Below are 14,273 nucleotides of genomic sequence, written 5' to 3' on the forward strand. Positions count from 1 at the left end.
CATTCGATTAGAAATTGAAAGTTCTAGTGGCTCTTTTAAGATTCAAAAGCGATCGGAGGTCAACCAGCCCCCCTCCACACCCTTTTTGACTGACCTTACTCAAGAGACATCCGATCAAAATTTTTGAGACGGCCACTATATTCAAAATTATCCAAAGGTCAAATACCTATTCCTCTGGAGCTGACATGGTCCCCCAGAACCCTTGGTGCAAGGGCTGTAAGCTATGCAAGCTGCTTATTACATATAGGCTTCGTTATTAGGGAAGGGGGGCTTGTTTGTTCCGGGGTCTCCAAAAAGGCTTAAGATATTCAGGTAAAACTCTTCGCAAATGTTAGGGGGATGTTAAACAAACTCAAAGCACACCACAAACATGCTTGTTGTCAAAAAGGCTAATTAGCAATACTTCAGGAATGACCGGGGATATTAAGTTGAAACTTTGAGGACAAGCTTAGAGCGATGTTGAAAAGTAGCCAGAGTGCAACAAATCTTCCACTCTCCATCCACTTCCTTTTTAGCTGCCCCCCCCCCCCGAAACACATCCGACCAAAATTTTAAGAATCCCAGTATCAACGCGACATGGAGCCAGCAACCCCTGGGTGGTATCCAAAAAACAAATCAAACACATCAAATGGGATTGAACTTAGAAAGAGTCTTCCTGAGTCTTCTCCGGTAGGTTAATCAAGTCGGTTGAGTTGTGTTTTCTTTTCTTTTTTCTCTTTGTTTCTTCTCTTCTCCTACTTCATCAGTTTTGTGGTTTTGTACGTCGTGATAGATTATAAATTTGTACATACATACACACAAAAAGCAGTTAAAGTAACACTAATATGTTCCTAGCTGTCTGATCTAAAGCTGAAGTTTCCTGAAATTGTGTATATTGATAATATTATATATTTAAAACTTATTAGATTAAAATAAACTAGCATTTTTCCAATATTCCTGAAACATTTTAGGTATACTCATCCGTTTCACTCAGGTGTTGACGATAATTCTTTCTGAACCCTTCCTTAATTTCTTGTGTTGATAAGGTACATCAAAAGACGCTGGAAAGGGGTCAGCTGTTAATAGTTTAGCCACAGTGTCATCATTGTGGATTGAAATTGTTTCCATATTTGGAACATCCTTATAATCTGAACAACTTACAGGTTTAAACAGAAATGTGCACCTAGAGGTTTTTTTACTCCCTGAGGATGAGCTAGCTGTACAAGATCCTGGCTTACCTTGGCTCCTTGACGATGAACTAGCTGTGCAAGACCCCCCAATTAAATGATGGCAAGTTGAGGATGATCCAGATAATCCAATATTTGATTGATAGAAGTCACTATAGTTCCTTTCAACAGGATCTATTAGAGGATTATGTGAGTTTCGTGATTGCTTCACTTCTTTGTAATGAATAATATGGTCATGCTGATTTGAACACCATATATTAATATAATTTTTTTGTTCGTCTTTCAAATGCTTATTAAAATGGCTTTCATGCTCTTTTTTATTCTTTGAACTATATTGGCACAGATCGCATTCAATACCACTGTGTTTATGACTCAGCAGATGCCTTTCTAATATAGTTTTTTGGCTAAAAGTCTTTTTGCACTCTGAACATTTATATAGCCCTCTATGAACTGCAAGGCTATGCCGTCGAAGGTCTGTTTTTGAAATGTGGTCTTTCCCGCAACACTTGAGCACGCGTTCACCCTTTAGATGAACTGAATTTGTGTGTCTTTTAAAATTGCTTGATCTATCTGTAATGTAACAGCATAAATCACAATGTAGCATGCTCCTTGAATTTGTGGCTTTGGCTGAAGGATCTATCGAATCTTGATTAAAGATGTCATTCGAAGACACTACTTTGATTGGTAGCGTCTGCTCAGTGGTGGCATTGTTTTTATTTTCTGCTGAAAAGAATGAACTTTTCAATTGAAAAATATTTACAGAAATAAATAACCTAAAGCATGAAATGCTGGTAACTAATGGTCTAAAAAATAAAGGTTGATAACAATGTCGTGGTTGCAGCAGTAGCTCCATTCTAGTAAAGAACAAACGACAGTCCATAGCAGACAAAATTTTAAACCCCGTTTTGAAAACAAAACTGTCAATTGAGGAATTCCGTCTTTCTGTTTACAGAATTTAACAAATAAAAATATAGTGAAAAAAGGTACAACATTTTAGACAAAGCAGTGGACAAAACAAAAAAGCAACAAACTTTGAATAATAAAAAGAAATCTGAATGTTTCGACTTCACGTCTGGAAGCTTTTATGAACAGAAAAAAATCAAAATGAACTACGTTAAATTAAACAAAACTTATAAGGAAAACAAAAACAATAAACAAAACTCACAACTTAATAGGTTCCAATATCACCATGCAAACAGTACGAATGCGTACGACAGAATGGCAAGTACATGAGACAACCTAACTTGTCATTATGTCATGTGTATTGGTGCTATTTGCACGGTGATATTGGAAGATATTAAAATTTTTCAAAATCCAACTGTATCAGAGACAACCTACTTTATCATTGTATTGTGCATATTCTTGCTATTTGAGAGGTAATGTTGGAAGTTATTAAGATATTTCATTGCCAAACTCAAACTTTACCAGAGACAACCTAATTGTCATTCCGTCGTGCGTATTTGTGATACTTGCATTGTGGTTTTGGAAGTTATTAAGATATTTCAAACTCCCACTGTACTAGAAACAACCTACTTTATCATTGTATTGTGCATATTCGTGCTATTTGCAAGGTGATATTGGAAGTTATTAAGATATTTTATTGCGAAACTCAAACTACCAGAGACAACTAAAATTGTCATTCTGTCAAGCGCATTGATGCTATTTGCAGGATTATATTGGAAGCTATTAAGATGTGAGTTTTGTTTATTGTTTTCGTTTTTTTTTCCTTCATATGTTTTATTTAATTTAGCTTAACTCATTTTACTATTTTTTCTTTTATTCCGTTGATATAGGCAAATTCAAAGTTTATTCTTTTTTTGTTTTGTCTGCTGCTTTGTTTAAAATATCATGCTCGTTTTCACTCTGTTTTATTTTTTTAAATTCTGTAAAGCTGCTTAGGGAATAACAATAACTGGTATATAAATTTATTTTAATAGTAAATCTATTATCTTAAAGCTTGTTGGGAATTTTTTTCTATTAATTTTGAAAAAGAGCTGGAAACCCTAATGTCGACGTTTTAAGCACACTGTCTTAAAAAACATTGAAATTTGTTTTTCTTTTCGACAAGGCCGGTGAACTCGCGCTACATCGTAGAGAAATGCTGGATGGATCATCAAAAAGCTATTGCCCATACCTTCGTGATTTTTTATAATATACATCAAAATAATATTTTTTTTGAAATAATTCATTAAGTTTAATATTATTTGTACAAAATGTTGAAAAAATTGCATAATTTTAGAAAAAGTGTAAATACTCTGAAAACAAGAGTTATCTCGATGAAAATTTGACAGTCAAATTAAGTTTATCAATGAACACTGGGTTTGAGGTCTCTAAATACAAAATTACGATCCCCCCCCTCAGAAGATCGATCACGGATGCGTGATCATTCTGAGCCAGCCGTTGTAAAATAATGGACGAGGGCTTACGCGAATAGAAATTGAAAGTTCTAATGCCCTCTAGAATAACAAAAGACACCATTAAAGCAGCTTTGTTACTTTTTTTTTATTGCGTGCCATTTTGTGGAGCAAAACAGCAATTTTGACCTGAAGAGGGTTAAAATTCTATCAAGTGAAAATTCTGAAGTTGTCAATCGATTTAGAATAATGACAGAGGTACCTAATGAGCCATCGTGCTCCAGAGTTCATATTACCACACGGTCGCGGATTTTTTTTTTATCTAGATGTACATGAACTTCGCAGGGAATCAATGGTTTTTCAAACTTAAATTATTTCCAAACTTCTCTTGACTGAGCTGATTTATTTGAAGCTTCATAAATTTATGTACAGCGGCGTATAGCTGCACATCACCTTCTAGGGGAAAGGGTTAATGGTTCTTCTATTTGGGAAGAGGCTTTGCCTAAAGCCTCAAATAGTGAACTTTTAGAGGGAAATTTTCTAACTTTCAGTGAAAGAGTCTTCATATAAATATGAAGGGGAGAGGAAAGGGAAAACTTATCTTCTTACTCCCCTGCATTCTGGGGATTATTTTGGGCTAAACTTTTAGTACGGCTGCTTTGGGGTTACATCTCCAAGGGTGGGGCCAAACGAGCACATACCATCCTTCCAGAAGACCAGAAATTGCACTGACAACAATGAGTGTAGCGGCAAAAACACCGATGGAAGAGCCCAGGTTTTGCCCCTCAAACCTAAATTCTGCATCCACTCTTGGGCAGCAGCCCTCTTATGGCAGAAATATTTTAAGAGTAACATAAAACATTAATCTCATACTCTATGTAAGTATAAACACAATAAGGATAAATAAAACTCAGTCATATAACCCAATAAATGCAAGCCCAGAAAAGAGAGCAGGAAAATATAATTCTATAAATCTGGATTGATAACCAAAAACCTCTTCCCCTGTGAGAAATATTTCATGGGTGAAATTTTTCACGGGCCGCTATCGTTCTTGAAGTATTCAAAGATTAATCTTGATCTAAAAAAAAGGGGATTAAAGGACGGGGAGATATTTCAGAGATCTTGGATCAAACAATTCGTAGCAAGGAGCTATGAGAAAAATGAAACAACCCTTGTAAATAGAAACTGCCACTATAATACCTGAAATCTTGAATGCAATAAATAAACAAATAATAAATAATTTTTGTTCAAGTCCCTTCTCCTCTCTATCAAATAAAGCATTTTCACTAACATTTCTAGTTGTGTTTCTAACTTCTTTTTTTTACCTAAGATATCATCAGCGACTTCTCACACTATTTTTCTAAAATTATTCCATCCATTTTCTGCATTGTAGGATTTTAAACTCTCCAGTTTAGGATTCAATTGTACCTAGAAAGTTTCTCTCGAATTCTCATCCTGAAGTCTACCTACGACATAGCTTCCCAGAAGGTAATTGCCCTTCCTAAATTTCATTTTCAAATTAACCCTAGACACTGCTAGATGTTGATCTTTACTTTTAATATCATTAACAGCACTCTGTGTATCCTAGTATCCTGTGTCAATCGTTACAGTCTTTGGTTTACAATAACTTAATAAATTAGGTTAGCTGCCTTACCATCATGTGAATGCCTTGTTCGCTTATGGGTCATTTTATGACCAAATATTGTTTAAGAAAAATAAAACAACCCTTGTAAATAGAAACCGCCACTATAATAGCTGAAATCTTGAATGCAATGAATAAATAAATAATAAGTAATTTTTGTTCAAGTCCCTTTTCCTCTCTATCATATAAAGTATTTTCACTAATATTTCTATCTGTCTTGGCTTTTCTCTGTCTACAATTAGCCATGTCTTAATGCAACCTACTGCAAAATACTTGATAACTTCAATTCAATAATAATAATAATAAATAAATAAATAATAAATAATTTTTTTTTCAAGTCCCTTCTCCTCTCTATCAAATAAAGCATTTTCACTAATATTTCTACCTGTCTTGGCTTTTCCGTGTCTACAACTAGCCATGTCTTGATGCCACCTATGCAACCTACTGCCAAATACTTGATAACTTCAAATCAAATTCAGAAGAATGAAAAATACTTAGGCCTACCACAAAATATTAACAGTAAGTAATTTGAAGACACAAAAAAAATAAAAATACTAGATTTTCTAAATAAAACTTTTGTTTGGTTTTTAGTACCGTAGCGTTTTTCTTTCTTTGATCAGTTACAAGTTCTCTCATTCGATATTGTTTTATTTAACCAACTTCGTATGACACTTTCTGATGCTATGAATCATTTAATTCAAGTTAAACCATTTCTGTATTTTTTTCTGACATTTTTTTTTGGGGGGGGGGAGGCGCAGAATTTAAGCATTCAGTCTTTAAGTATTTATAGGGAAGTAGTTTAGTAATTAAATTTTCCCTAAAACTTCATTTTTTAGGCTTCAGGTACAACCCCAACCCTTAAGGAAAGAACCGATAATCTTACCCCTAATAGTTGGGATGGAGCCGCTACTACCCATTTTTGTTCATTAATTAATTATTTCTATATTTTCATTTATTTATAAAACGTAAATACTGTTATAATTACACTCAACGATTTTAGAATTACAATTCACAGTAATATTGTGTGAAGACATAGAATAATAAAACCGTTACACCTGGTCTAGGGACAAAAAATGCCTCTTAGAATCATCTATAAACACTAATGCATTTAAGTACCCCCCCCCCCCTAAAAAAAACAGATAATTTGTATACGAGGTATTCTCTGTTGACTGACAGCTTATGAAAATGAACTTTGCTCTTGTTTGTTCATGTCCTTCGAAAGAATGGTAATGTAAGCAAAGATTAACCCTTCCTTTTGATTGCAAAATAAGTTTAAAAAAACAACTGAAAAGCATGCTTTTGCTATTTAGCAGAGGATATGCACTTAGTTGCTAAGACTAAAAAGCCGACTTGTCGACTTCTGACTTGCCACGTTAAGTATTAACGATTGAATTTGACAAATGCTAAGCCGGTAAAAGCTATGAATCGTGTAGAGATCATAAGTTTTGTAAATATAATCTTGCATAATAATAAAATTGGTATAAGGAGATACTGAGACTTACCTTGGAGGTTTTGCCCGGATTCACTTCCTTTCGGCAAACTTAAATCCAAAACCATCGACATTATTATACTCACTCTATATTTTGACAGCCAAGGTTACAATGATCTTTTAAGATGAAAATCAAGCTCTTTTACACAGTATTGGGACGGCCTATAAAGGGCGGACCTTTGTCCTTATCCTAGTATCTTACATTTGCTCAAAACATTCAATATTGCCAAAAAACTTGAGACTTATTTAAGCCCGTTTCATAATGATGATTTTTCTTCTCGGAACTTTCGAAGCTTTCCATACTATCCCTTATATCAAAGTATTTTAAAGACGTTATTTAATAAAACCCTTCTAACCAACATCAAAACTTCTAAAATGAAATGTTCGACTAAATTACCTGTAACACGACACGATCTGCTTTGGTTACTAATGGTCATGGGTGTAATTTCAAACTTTTCATTGGCTGGGGGAGAGGGAGCTCACATCCGGGGATCTGAGGGGCATGAAATACCTTTCAGAGAAGAGTAGGCTTCCGAGGACCCTCTAACGGAAGATCTTATGAAAATTACGATCCTAAACGTGTTTTCAAGCTGTCTGAAAACTTATTTTGGGAAGTTTATTTTATAATGGATACTGAACATCAAATGTAAAAAAAAAAAAAAAATTAGAGATGGCGTGGACCTGCCATAAGTCTTCAGTAGCACATTTTACATCAAGCAGTGATGAAGAAAAGTTACTATTTAACGATACTACTTGCTACAACTACTACCAACTCACCGCAGCACGAAGCCATGGAGGCCAGCACAGCTACGCACCATCCTCCTCCATCCTAATCTATTTAAAGCGTCCCTCTTACACCCACCCAGGAAGTTCCCATTACCCTTTCCATACGACATCCCCTCATCCTAGCCGGTGATAACCTACTTTTCATTTGGCAATAGACAATTGGCCGGTAAGGACGATCTTTGACAATTTGTTATCCTTCATTCGCAGAGCCTGCCCTAGCCATCTCAACCTTTCTCTAATTATAGCTCTATAAGGCAAAATGGAACCACACTTTCCGTAGAGCCTACTGTTTGAAATACGGTTAGTCAATCGGGTGCCCAAAACAATCCATAGGCAAATTATCTGGAAAACATCCAGTAAGTCATCCTCCGTTTTTCGGAGCGCCCATGCTTCAGAACTATGCTTGACCATTGTAATAATTGTAGGTTCCAATATTCTAGTCTTGGTTAGCAGACTTATCTTTCTATTTTTCAAAACTTTTTTCATCCGTGAGAAAACACCCTAGTCTTCTTGACATTAATTTTCATACCTATTCTTTTACCCTAAACTCGTAAAACCTCTAAAAGCTCATTCATTTTGCTAACATTTCATCTAGGATGCTTAAATCATCAGCATAATATAAGTCCAGGAGGGTTATACTTCCCCTTTGATTTTGCGTTCTCCTAGTACCTTTGCTGTGCTCCTTAAGACAACGTCCTGATTTAATACGAAAGTAGCTACTAACTTCATTTCCTACCTTGATTTTGATAGAAGCAATGTTATTCTTGCATATAGCATTGTCTCGTAACAAATAGTTCGTTGTAATGAATTGTAAGTAAGGAGCGACCTGGCTCAATAGTAACCGAAATTCTAAAAAAACAGATTTTGATGGCAATAGATATATCAAAAGAAGCGAATTATTATGCTGATTCCAAATATATAAGTTTCGTTAAGTTTAATCTTACCTATGAATGAATACGTGCGTGAAAAGATGCGAATGATTTTTTTTTTTTTTAAGAAAAATACCTACCAAAAATACGTAAAATCTTAATCAAAATGGCACCATCAGATTCAGCGTATTAGAAAACGCTACTGTAGAGATTTCAAGCTCCTGTCTTTTTAAAAACTCGGAATTTTGTATTTTTTGTCAGAAGAAAGATCACAGATGTGTGTCTATTTGTTTGTTTTCTGTTTTTCCCAGGGGTGATCGCATCAACCTAGTGGTCCTAGAATATCGTTTTAGAGGATCTTAAGGGGCTAGGGTCCTAAAGGGCTCATTCGAACGGAAATTAAAAGTTCTAGTGCCCTTTTTAAGTGGGCCAAAAAGATTGGAGGGCAACTAGGCCCCCTCCCGCGCCCCTTTTTCTCTAAATTGTCTGATCAAAATTGTGACAGTCATTTTGTTCAGCGTATTTGAAAAACCGAATACCAATGTGTTTGGAGATAACATGACTCCCCACAGCTCATGGGAAAGGTCTTTAAGTTATAAAATTTGCCCGTTGTTAATGTATAGTATTTGTTATGGGGAAGTATGCATAAATTTTTGGGTGAGGAGGGGCGAATTTTTTCCTGGGAGATTTTCCACGGGGAGAATTTTCCACGGGAGGGAAATATCCAGGGGGTGAATTTTTCACGGGAAATTTTACACTGAGGGCATTTGGCAGAATTCCTTTACGAAATTCTTCATATATCTTGCTTTCTCTTTGATTGAATTTCACGCGTGGAGATGTTAAGGATAATTGTCCGGGGTAAATTTTCACCAGGATTGAATTGTCTAGAGGATATATCAGCGAGGAAGAGGGATATTTGCGTGGAGGTGGAGCCAGATTTCCTGGCATTAAAAAAAAACATCAGAAGTTAAAGAGAAAAACAAGTAAGGAACAACATTAAAACTTAAAACGAACAAAAAATATTACGTATATCAGGGGGGATTGCCCCCTCCTCAACACCTCGCTCTTTACGCTAAATTTTGAATTTTATCCTAATTCTTTAAAAACGACTTCTGAAACACAAGGCTCGTTTAATTAGAACAATAAGAAGCTTTTTTAAAAGTACTAAACACTTTAGCGTAAAGAGCGAGGTGTTGAGGAAGGGGCAACCTCCCTCTTATGTGTAATAATTTCTGTTCTGTTTAAGTTTTAATGTTGCTCCATTCTTTCAGTTGACAAAAACTTGTTTCTTTATTTAATACCATATAAGGATAAGACCTTTGCTAAGGCTCTTCTCTCAGCTGATTCAAACGATTGCTCATACTCTACAAAACTGAGGACCAAGGGTGTTTGATGACTTAGAGACTTATCAGTGATTAATCTGAGAGTGAAAATTTGGTTGGCACATCCTCCATCCTTCTTAAAACCATACTGTTTACCCCTTAAAACTTTATCTACAGCATACCTAAGTCTAAGACGCAACATCATGCTAAGTAATTTGCTACCTACAGAAACCAAGCTAATGAATTTATAATAGCCCCACTCACTCTTATCACCTTTCTTAAAGAGAAGTTTAATTGCAGTTTTCCTAAAATTGCTAGGTACTACACCTTTTAAAAAAATCATATTCACAATCTTCAGGAATTTTTTGTTAACATCATTCTTAAGAAACTCGTTTGCCAAACTATCAGCACCTGGGGCTAGTGTTTGGTCAAGTACTCCAAAAAAGTATTTAAGTAAAAGTAAGTAGAGAGGTGGGTGCCAGTCGTGACGGGCACCATATATGGGCATAGAGTCCCTAGGGAGATGGTTTTTGTCACTGAGAATGAAAACACAGGATTTTTCTCAATTGAAAAAACAGGATTTTTCTCACTTTGATGGATGTTTCTTGGACGGTTATGAGTGTTGGTCAATTCATTTGTTGTTTTTCATGGATGTCAACATCAATTTATGTCTGTTTTATGGTTTTTGTCACTGAAAATGAAAAAACAGGATTTTTCTCACTTTGATGTATTTCCAAGGAGAATTGTCTCCGGGCGAAGTTTATTAATGTCTTTGGAGTTCGTCCAGGAGAATTGTTTCCGGGTGAAGTTTGCAAATGCGCATTAACGGTGGGGAAGAGATATTTTGATCTTAGAGATGAAGAGATTAACGCGGGAAAGGGTTTCCTAGGAATTTCAAATGTGACAGCGCAGGGATTCCAAAACAAAAGGAACACGCAGAAATTACGTTTAGGGGTTATCTGGGCGAAACCGTTTTAGACATTTTAGGGAATTATTTCGGCGAAACAGTTAGAGACATTTTAAAAGATGATTTTAGAAGATGTTATAGAAGAGGATTTGAGGGTGAAACTCTGTGGTCGTTATAATACACAAGTTGTATTTGAACAGTGTTGTGAGGTCCTCTACCCCAACCCCAAAGGGCCCCGACCCTCATACCCCAACCCAAAGGCCCCCAGACCCACTCAAATGCCCCAAAGCCCCCAAATGCCCCCGACCCCCCCCCCCCCAAGTGCCCCCGGGCCCCCACATTCTATTTGTTTGCATGTCTGGGTTGATGTTTGCAAGTCCAAGTATTTGTCGTTGCTGCGTCTTATATCTAAAGTGGATGTCTTTCTATGTTTTCTTGTCTAAATCTATTTGTTTGCATGTCTGGGTGTGTGTTTTAAAGTCCAAGTATATGTCTTTGTGGTTTGTATATCTAAAGTGCCTGTCTTTCTCTGTTTGCATGTCTGATTCTATTTGTTTGCAAGTCTGGGTTGGTGTCTGCAAGTCCAAGTATTTGTCTTTGTTGGTTTGTATATCTAAAGTGCCTATCTTTCTCTGTTTGCATATCTGATTCTATTTGTTTGCATGTCTGGGTTGGTGTTTGCAAGTCCAAGAATTTGTCTTTGTTGGTTTGTATATTTAAAGTGCCTGTCTTTCTCTGTTTGCATGTCTGATTCTATTTGTTTGCATGTCTGGGCTGGTGTTTGCATCTAAAGTGCCTATCTTTCTCTGTTTGCATGTCTGATTCTATTTGTTTGCTTGTCTGGGTTGATGTTTGCAAGTCCAACTATTTGTCTTTGTTGGTTTGTATATTTAAAGTGCCCATCTTTCTCTGTTTGCATGTCTGATTCTATTTGTTTGCATGTCACGCTTGGTGTTTGCAAGTCCCAGTATTTGTCTTTATTGGTTTGTATATCTAAAGTGCCTGTCTTTTCTCTGTTTGCATGTCTGATTCTATTTGTTTGCATGTCTGGGTTGGTGTTTGCAAGTCCAACTATTTGTCTTTGTTGGTTTGTATATCTAAAGTGCATATCTTTCTCTGTTTGCATATCTGATTCTATTTGTTTGCATGTCTGGGTTGATGTTTGCAAGTCCAAGTCTTTGTCTTTGTTGGTTTGTATATCTAAAGTGCATATCTTTCTCTGTTTGCATATCTGATTCTAGTTGTCTGCATGAATGGATTGATGTTTGCAAGTCCAAGTATTTGTTTTTGTTGGTTTGTATATTTAAAGTGCCTGTCTTTCTCTGTTTGCATGTCTAATTCTATTTGTTTTCATGTCTGGGTTGATGTTTGCAAGTCCAAGTATTTGTCTTTGTTGGTTTGTATATCTAAAGTGCCTGTCTTTCTCTGGTTGCATGTCTGATTCTATTTGTTTGCATGTCTGGGTTGGTGTTTGCAAGTCCAAGTATCCGTCTTTGTTGGTTTGTATATCTAAAGTGCATGTCTTTCTCTGTTTGCGTGTCCGATTCTATTTGTTTGCATGTCTGGGTTGATGTTTGCACGACCAAGTATTTGTCTTTGCTGGATGTATATCCAAAGTGCCTGTCTTTCTCTGTTTGCATGTCTGATTCTATATGTTTTCATGTCTGGGTTGGTGTTTGCACGTCCAAGTATTTGTCTTTGTTGGTTTGTATATCTAAAGTGCCTGTCTTTTCTCTGTTTGCGTGTCTGATTCTATTTGTTTACATGTCTGGGTTGGTGTTTGCAAGTCCAAGTATTTGTCTTTGTTGGTTTTTATATCTAAAGTGCCTGTCTTTCTGTGTTTGCATTTCTGATTCTATTTATTTGCATGTCTGGGTTGGTGTTTGCAAGTCCAAGTATTTGTCTTTGTTGGTTTGTATATCTAAAGTGCCTGTCTTTCTCTGTTTGTGTGTCTGATTCTATTTGTTTGCATGTCTGGGTTGGTGTTTGCAAGTCCAAGTATTTGTCGTTGTTGGTTTGTATATATAAAGTGCCTGTCTTTCTCTGTTTGCATGTCTGATTATATTGTTTCCATGTCAGGGTTGGTTTTTTCAAGTCCAATTATTTGTCTTTGTTGGTTTGTTTATCTAAAGTGCCTGTATTTCTCTGTTTGCATGTCTGATTTTATTTGTTTGCATGTCTGGGTTGTTATTTTGAAATTCCAAGAATTTTTCTTTATTGTTTTTTATATCTAAATCGCCTGTCTTTCTCTGTTTGCATGTCTGATTCTATTTGTTTCCATGTCTGGGTTGGTGTTTGCAAGTCCAAGTATTTGTTTTTGTTGATTTATATATCTAAAGTGCCTTTCTTTCTCTGTTTGAATGTCTGATTCTATTTGTTTGCATGTCAGGGTTGGTGTTTGCAAGTCCAAGTATCTGTCTTTGTTGGTTTGTATATCTAAAGTGCATATCTTTCTTTGTTTGCATGTCTGATTCTATTTGTTTGCATGTCTGGCTTGATGTTTGCAAGTCCAAGAATTTGTCTTTGTTGCTTTGTATATCTAAAGTGCCTATCTTTCTCTGTTTGTGCGTCTGATTCTATTTGTTTGTATGTCTGAGTTGATGTTTGCAAGTCCAAGTATCTGTCTTTGTTGGTTTGTATATCTAAAGTGCATATCTTTCTCTGTTTGCATGTCTGATTCTATTTGTTTGCATGTCTGGCTTGATGTTTGCAAGTCCATGAATTTGTCTTTGTTGCTTTTTATATCTAAAGTGCCTATCTTTCTCTGTTTGTGTGTCTGATTCTATTTATTTGCATGTCTGGGTTGGTGTTTGCATGTCTGGGTTGGAGTTTGCAAGTCCAAGTATTTGTCTTTGTTGGTTTGTATATCTAAAGTGCATGTCTTTCTCTGTTTGCATGTCTGACTCTATTTGTTTCCATGTCTGGGTTGGTGTTTGCAAGTCCAAGCAATTGTCTTTGTTGATTTATATATCTAAAGTGCCTATCTTTCTCTGTTTGCATGTCTGATTCTATTTGTTTGCATGTCTGGGGTGATGTTTGCAACTCCAAGTATCTGTCTTTGTTGGTTTGTATATCCAAAGTGCCTGTCTTTCTCTGTTTGTGTGTCTGATTCTATTTATTTGCATGTCTGGGTTGGTGTTTGCATGTCTGGGTTGGTGTTTGAAAGTCCAAGTATTTTTCTTTGTTGGTCTGTATATCTAAAGTGTTTGTCTTTCTCTGTTTGCTTTTCTGATTCTATGTGTTTGCATGTCTTGGTTGATGTTTGCAAGCCCAAGTATTTGTCTTTGTCGGTTTGTATATCTAAAGTGCCTGTCTTTCTCTGTTTGCATGTCTGATTCTATTTGTTTTAATTTCTGGGTCGATGTTTGCAAGTCTAAATATTTGTCTTTGTTGGTTTGTATATCTAAAGTGCTTGTCTTTCTCTGTCCACATGTCTGATTCTATTTGTATGCATGTCTAGGTTGGTGTTTACAAGTCCAAGTATTTGTCTTTGTTGGTTTGTATATCTAAAGTGCCTATCTTTCTCTGTTTGCATGTCTGATTCTATTGTTTGCATGTATGGGTTGGTGTTTGCAAGTCCAACTATCTGTCTTTGTTGGTTTGTATATCTAAAGTGCATATCTTTCTCTATTTGCATGTCTGATTCTATTTGTTTGAATGTCTGGGTTGGTGTTTGCAAGTCCAAGTATTTGTATTTGTTGGTTTGTATATCTAAAGTGCATATCTTTCTCTGTTTGC

At 36.0% G+C, this 14,273-nt stretch overlaps 1 protein-coding gene across 1 annotated transcript in view; it reads left to right on the forward strand.

Moving 5' to 3' along the window:
- The first annotated feature begins 1,148 nt into the window (after positions 1–1,148).
- The window catches only part of LOC148941347 (uncharacterized), a 72,020-nt gene continuing 58,895 nt past the window's right edge, over positions 1,149–14,273 (forward strand). The window contains exon 1 of the mRNA XM_089104150.1: positions 1,149–1,355. The gene's annotated coding sequence lies outside the window, so the exon portion shown is untranslated. The remainder of the gene's footprint in view (positions 1,356–14,273) is intronic.

Source organism: Artemia sp. Qi Xiang Cuo, chromosome 18, assembly GCF_049724085.1.
Source record: "Artemia sp. Qi Xiang Cuo chromosome 18, ASM4972408v1, whole genome shotgun sequence".
NCBI lineage: Eukaryota > Metazoa > Arthropoda > Branchiopoda > Anostraca > Artemiidae > Artemia > Artemia sp. Qi Xiang Cuo.